Below are 7,847 nucleotides of genomic sequence, written 5' to 3'. Positions count from 1 at the left end.
ACTATACAACTTCCGTTATTTCTCAACCATTGATTATGTTAATATTTAATTTTTTTTGGATCTCTAAAGTATTTTTCATTTATCATACCCTTAATTATACATTTATTTTCCTTTGTGTGATTTCATTCAATAGTCTCTTAAATTATTGTGAAGACATACATTTGATAATTTTTTTATATTTTTATTTGTTATTTATTTTTATCATGTAAAATATTATTTTGGTATATTTGATATGATTATTTTTTATTTTCTAACTCATTATTATACTGTAATTTTGTTACTATAATTGTATCAATAAAGTTTATGTACTATAATATAAAAATTTAATGTAATTGCCATTATTTTTTTTTATCACCATCCAACATATATTGATGTTCAAAAGATAAAAGATCTATGCTAAAATTTTATTATTATTAGTTTAACCTTTGTTCTTTGTGTGATTTTGATCAAGTGATGTATTATAACTTTTATTAGTATATAAAAAAGAGATTCATTAAAATTTAAAAAATTAAAGTAAATACACCTTTAAAATATATTTTAATTCAAATATTTGTTTTCCTTTTATATTTTTTTAAAATATTTATAAATTTTATCATTTAGGTTTCATTAATGTTTGCAAATTTAATAAATGTTTTGATTCTAATAAGATGTTATTTGGTATTCTAATTTGAAATATATACAATTATAATTTTTTTAAAAATATTTGATATCGAAGAAACAACCCTCCTCTTAATATTGTATATTTGATAATATAATGTTTCTCTTACCGTAATTTTTTATTTGTTTTGTCAAAATTAATTAATTAATATTGAAACAGTAAGAAAGCGGGTATAGGTATAGGTACGAGTATATACCCATTACTCGGTGGGGATGAGGATTAGACAAAAGTTTGATACCCGTTGGATTTGGGTATAGGGATGGGGATGAATATTTTCAATGGGGATGGGTATGAGATAGCGAAACCCGTCCCCACCCCGCCCCATTGCCATCCCTAGTTTATTGAGGTGTTGTTCTTCCTATTCTCAAGTATCCTCGGGGCACTCAGTTACAATCTCTTTTGCTTTCTTCTATGTAGTCTTTAGACTTGCGTGCCTATTGTAATGCATATTGGAATAATAATCCTAATTATCAAAAATCCACTATTTGGTGGTGTATTTTTCTTGGTGATTCACTTATTGGAAGAGTAAGAAACAAGATGTTACATCTCGATCATTCACATAAATTAAGTATCATGCCATGGCTTTGACTACCTATGAGATTATTTGGCTGCGTTGGTTACTTGCAAATATGGGTGTCTATTTGAAAGATCCTACGCCTCTGCATTGTGACAATAAAAGTGTTATTCATATTGCTCACAACTCTATTTTTCGTGAGCGAACCAAGCATATTGAAACAGATTGCCATTTTTTACTCATCATTATCTTCAAATTGGCACTATATCTTTACCATTTGTTCCTTTGGCTCTACAGAATGCAAATATATTTACTAAGCCATACTCTGTTTTACGCTTTCGTTTTTTATTTGACAAACTCTCAATGCATTTAATCGTAGCATTGTGAGTTTGAGGGAGATGTTAGCATACACCCATATTTTAGGCCCATTTACTTGTGGTTTATAAGGTTAACTTTGTGTTTATATATAACACACCTCTTGTACCATTTTATACACACTCAATAATATACAATCCCTTTCTTCATATATTTCTTTGATTTCTACAATATTTAATTAAAATTAATCGAAAAATAGTTTTGTTAATATTCATCAAGAAATAATCTTAACATGTACTCTCATTAATATTGGTAAAAGATAACCTTAACATTTTAAAGTAAATTTAATTGATATCAATAAAATAATCATGTTTGATATCATTAGAAAACTATAACTAATGTGTTAATAAAAAAACCCTTAAAAATGGTGAAAAGAAATATAAATATATTTATCAGGCAATACAAAAACCACATTGCATGATAGTTTGTGGTGGTTTTCCAATTATGTTTTTATGATAATAAAGTTTATATAGTAATAAAGATTTGTATCAAAGTGTCTAATATATTTTTGTATTGAAGAAAAAGGTTTACATCTTGCTAAACTTTTGTTTAGAAAGAGATTTGCTAGGAATAGATGAAGACAAGATATCATCTAATACACATGAATTCATGAAACATTCATTTGATGACATGAAATAATATGTGCTGATTAGATGATTCAACCACGAGAACCATATAGTCTACTAAACAAGTTGTTTGATATTAATACATATCAGATGACAACATGAAATCTCTAATATTTCTGACTAACATATTTTTTAATACCTTGAGTTATTGAAATATGCTTTGATTTATATATTCTACTTAAATATGATTTTAAATATGATTGATGAACTACAAATTATCATAATATCTTTATGATATATGAGATTAAAAATATACTCAATGTCATTTTTGTTTAATATGGACATATGATTTATTTGATTATGCAATTAAAATGCACTATTATAAACATTAAAAATGCTCTGATACAATTATTTAATTTGTTCTAACTCTCAAAACTCCAAACATCTATCCTAAGACATACCTATTTCCTAGGTCTTACATGACTCTTTGGTTCTCTATCCTCTTAAGGAGCATCTGTAACATCCCAGTAGGATATTACTTAAAAAAAATAATAATAAACAACAATTTATATAAATAGACCTCATTTATTAATGAAACCATTTCCCAAAAACCACGAGAAATTTCAAAACTTTAAAAATAAACATTTAATAGTCCACATGTTCAAAAAAATTCACCTGTACAACTTTAAGATTAATATCCAAAAACCATGAAAAAAACTATAATCAAATTACATGGAAATTAAATAAAAACAGTTATAAAATCCCCTTGTTCTTTGAGTCCACTCTCCGCCACTAAGCATCTCCTAGCTCACTTGAAACATCATCTGCTCCCGGATAATAAATTATCTGATCATCGCCACATACAAACAGATAGGGTGAGTTATGCACATAAACATAAATATGTATGAAATAATTTCCCAGCCCATTCATAATTATTTATTGGTTTCCAAATAACACCTCATTCCCACACTCATAACCAATGAGTTCATGTGTAACATCCCTAAGGAATATTACTAATTTAAATAAATAAATAAAGAAAAGAAAATAAAACGTCACGATATTATTATTCCCAAAATGCGAGAAAATTAAAATATTTAAACATCGCGTCAATATTATTAAAATCGTAGTATTTAAAACTTTACAATTTCAAAAAAAATCAAAACATAAGTGATAACATAAATAAAATCCTAGCTTAATCCCAGCTAGCCCTCACTCCGTCGCCTTAACGTCCTCAGCATCACCTGTATCAACATCTGTTCCCGTGTAACGAATCACACGATCATCGCCATACACAAACAGAAAGGGTGAGCTTATAAATGATTAAATAACATATATTATTTCGGAAATAACAACAACACACCCATTTATTCTATTCCAGTTAGTTCTTGGCCAAGTTCCTACTTTCCCAAGGTTTTACAACCTTCAATTCCCTTAACATTGTTAGCCTTGGACTCAGGGTTTATGATGCTCGCACGAACCTGCCCGCTCGTGGTCCTACTTCTATGAACCTCCCCGCTCGTAGTCCTACTCTACGGACCTGTCCGCCCGTAGTCCAACACACGTGATCCACCAGCTACGTACCTCCCCGCACGCGGCATCTCTCAAGTGTGAGCCGAATCATACGAACCTACCTCACCCGTATCCTCACACGAGAGTAACTGGATATGAACCTTCCCACTCATATCATCGCGTTTTACCACCATCCATGAACCTACCCGCTCATGGCACAGCATCCCCTGATCTAAGTTCGCCTCAATTGCATCCAAACAACACAAAACCTACAATTCTCGCTTAGGCTAGAAGCTTTAGCTTGAGCGATCAGGCCTGACTCGCTTAAGCTAGGCTCTCTCGCCTGGGCGAGCCTGTGACAGTAACAAGGTACGAAAACTTGCTTAGGCGAGGCCTTACTCACTCAGGCGAGAGCTCCCTTCGCTTAAACCCAATTCTCTCGCCTAGGCGGCAGTCCTGCAACAGCACGCAATCCCTCATGATTTCTCGCTTAGGCGAGTACCTCTCGCCTGAGCGAGGTGCTCTGTCGCCTAATCCATGGGCTACTCACCTGAGCGAGCCCCTCGAACACAACCTCAACACTTCATGATCTCTCGCCTAGGCGAGATACCCTCGCCTGAGCGAGAGGCTCAAGCAACACCAGGGTTTGAGTTTCTACTATTTTCGCCTAGGCGAGCCTGGCTCGCCTAAGCGAGATTAATAGACATTCTCCTCTGATCACACACCCTGATACCAATTCCAACCCAATTTCCTTCCCTCCACATTTACCAAGCAATCCAAAACAATTTAAGGGTTATGTGGACATTATTTAGACCCAATTTGACACCAATTTTTTATATTGCACATAACACATCATACAACACAGATTATACCTCCATCATATTCATACCAAGGTATAAGGCATTGTCCAACAAACATCCAAATAACCAGCATTCCAATTCACAGTACATAGGCACGAGAATTCAAGGCAAACCAACGTACAATTATAAGAATATAACTCTTACTCATACATATAACCTAAAACACGAAAATAGCTCCCCTTACTAAATGCCTTAAAGGCTTCTATAACCAAATGTTTTATCTTTAGTTGCCACCAAATGGCATCAATTTAAATCGAAATTGAAAATAATTTATGTATATGGTGTTAGAAAAGGGGAAAGTCCTTGCACCAAGTATATTTGCTTTGATGAAGAAACTTGGCAACGATTTGTACATACTCGAGAAAGTGAGAAATGAGAGGTTAGTATCATCACTTATGTTTTTTATTACTATTTTATTACATGTAATGATAAATGCTAAATAAATTTTATTTAAATGTTTATAGGGTGTTCTAAAAAAACACAAGACATCTAAGCACATAATGAGACTCCTCACTTACTTTCTCATTGTGTTTATCAAAAGCTAGAGCAAAAGAGAGGAGATTGGAGCACGTTCTACTTTTGGAGATGACGGTGGTAATGCATATTCAATTGAACCTCCATCCCCACCATCTAGGCATGAAAGAAGAATGAGAGTAGATCAGACAAGAGCATCAGGAGATGAGACTAGAGCAACAAACGATGATGAAAGCATTTGACAAGAGGCTAGAGAACTTACTACTTTCACAAAAGCTCCCCACTATAGTACAACCTGACCTGTAGTTGTCAAAGTCAACACTAAAGGGAGTTGTTCAACTGTAGTTGAAACGAGGGGTGAGATGGGCTTTAGTTGATTATGTATCTCCCACCAGTTGGTGGCCCACAATAAGTGCTTTGAAGGTTCCACCATGTTACAAGGTAAGAGTCCCCCTTCTCATTTGGTAAATTTTGTGGTGGAGACTGTGTGTGGTGATGCTACAGTTCTTATACCGACATTAGAAGTTGGTATTATATCACAAGTATTGAAAACTTTCATTACCTGACACCATACATTGAATCGGTCACACTACAAATTGAATCGTTTTGTATATCCACTAACATTGTTACATGTGAAGTATATATATAGTATCCTAACTAATGTCATGTTTATTTTGTGTGTAGCAACATGAAACAAAGTTGCATGTGTCAAAAAATTTAGAGGATCCAGTAGCGACATAGATGGAGTTTGTTGCAACCATGACTATAAAGGCATCTTTGATTCCTTGGGATGCCACTGTTTGTGGCAAAGATAGTGAAATTTCATTGTTCATATATAAATCTGATTTGATGGAGATCATAATAGGCAATGAGAAGTTAAATGTGTCTTCTCTACAATTATGGATGATGTAAGTTAACTTTTAAAATCATTTTTATTCATTTCCTTCTTAAATATTAAATGTGTGTTTCCATCATCAAATTAGGTACTTGCATGGTTTGTGTTTGGAAGCGGGAAAGGATTATTCATATAGGTTTACAAACCCTTATTTCATGCCTCCAATAGGTAATAGAAACCCGAAAATAAAGAAGTACATCACTAATTCCATAATGCAACGAAAGAAATAAGTTTACCTTGCTCCATATATAGATAAGTAAGTATATCCTTATTTTTGATTCCATAACATATAGTTATACAATTTTAAATATATTTCAACTAATTTTCAATGTAATCGTCATTGGCTACTACTAGTTCTATCAGTACCAAAGCGTACCGCTTCATGGTTTTGCTCTTGTTGTAGACCTTCTCCCCCTTATTTGAAAAGCATAGTAGATACATAAGTCTATTTTAATAAACACCTTCTATTACATTCACCATGAATATACAATTTCATGTTTTCTAACATTGGTTGTTTTAATGTTAGTGCTTTTAATGGATAGTATATTGAGTGGTGGATCGACGGTTAATACTAAAAGGGTCACATGGATTTCCCTCTAGATATTTAGATTCTATCATTCATTTATTTTTTTGTATTATCATTTAGTTTATCTAAATAGATTAAATATGAGTGTAATGTAATAAACAAATTGGGAGCTATGGGTGTGGCTATTACGTCATGTAATGGATAACAACAATTGTGTAAGGAAGTTATCAAAGTGATTGAGATGAGGTAATATGCTAACTTTCATATTTACCAATTTTAGTTTCAACTAATTTTCATATGTACTAAATCTAACTTGAACTAAATTTTGTAGAATTTCAATGACGGTTCTGACCCTAACTATCGTTATATATCACAAGTCAATGACGGTTAGGGTCATACCTATCATGGTAAATTAAATATAAAAGTATTTGTTTATTAAATATGTATGTGTGATAACGACAATTATTGCACTAACTATCATGGTTTCGAGAATTTTAATATTCCTTTATAATATTCAGACAGGTTATAACAATGAGCTTTAAAACCATTGTTGTTCTGTGTGCAAATTGACAACCGGTCCAAAATCGTCGTTGTTTCACCTGTATATGTAACGATGAACAACACAACAATGGATCAATATCCGTGTTAACACATCCTATTTAACCATTGTCAAACACTTTGTCTACAATAGTGAATGACCTTTCATTTCCTTCCACAATGCATAACCTTATGACAAAATTCCTCGATCATATTCCTTATTTTTGCCTTATAGCATGTTACAAATTCTACAACATAGTGGATGAAGCCGTTATTTGCTTGGCAATGTGCCAAGAATCCGCACCACCAACTAACATGAAAATGTAACCTGAAGTGGATCTCAAACTATCTTTCCATCCTACAAAATCTGAGTCAGAATACCTAATGATCTTTAACTAATATGACCTCCTATATGCGAGACTATAATCTCTTATTCTTAGTCAATACCTCATAAATCTTTTGGCAACTTTCCAATGATCCATTCTTGGATTGCTTAAATATCTACCTAATACTCCAACTATGTATGTTATATCTGAACGCGTACATACTTAGGCATACATCAAAATCCATACAACTGCATTTCCTGAATTTCCAAATTTCCTTTTGGACATTGATTAAGATTGAACTTGTCTTCCGTAATAACTGAAGTATCCTCAGATTTACATTCCTGCATGTCAAACCTTTTAAGCACCTTTTCGACATAACTCATCTTTAATAATTCTAGAATACCTCAAGATCAATCTTAGTGTATTTGAATTCCTAATAAAAAGGAGATGTCACCCAGATCTTTCATTTCAAAATTTCTAGAAAAAAAAAAAACTCTCTTGGTATCGTGCAACATATCTATACTTTTAGTGGCAAAAAGTATGTCATCAACATACGAGACCAGGAAAATATACTTGTTCCCACTAAATTTATGATACACACAATCAT

The sequence above is a fragment of the Vigna unguiculata genome, chromosome 10 (assembly GCF_037176805.1).
Source record: "Vigna unguiculata cultivar grain cowpea cultivar isolate G323 ecotype 2 chromosome 10, ASM3717680v1, whole genome shotgun sequence".
NCBI lineage: Eukaryota > Viridiplantae > Streptophyta > Magnoliopsida > Fabales > Fabaceae > Vigna > Vigna unguiculata.
The sequence above is the reverse complement of the archived record's forward strand: the minus strand, read 5'-3'. Positions refer to the sequence as shown.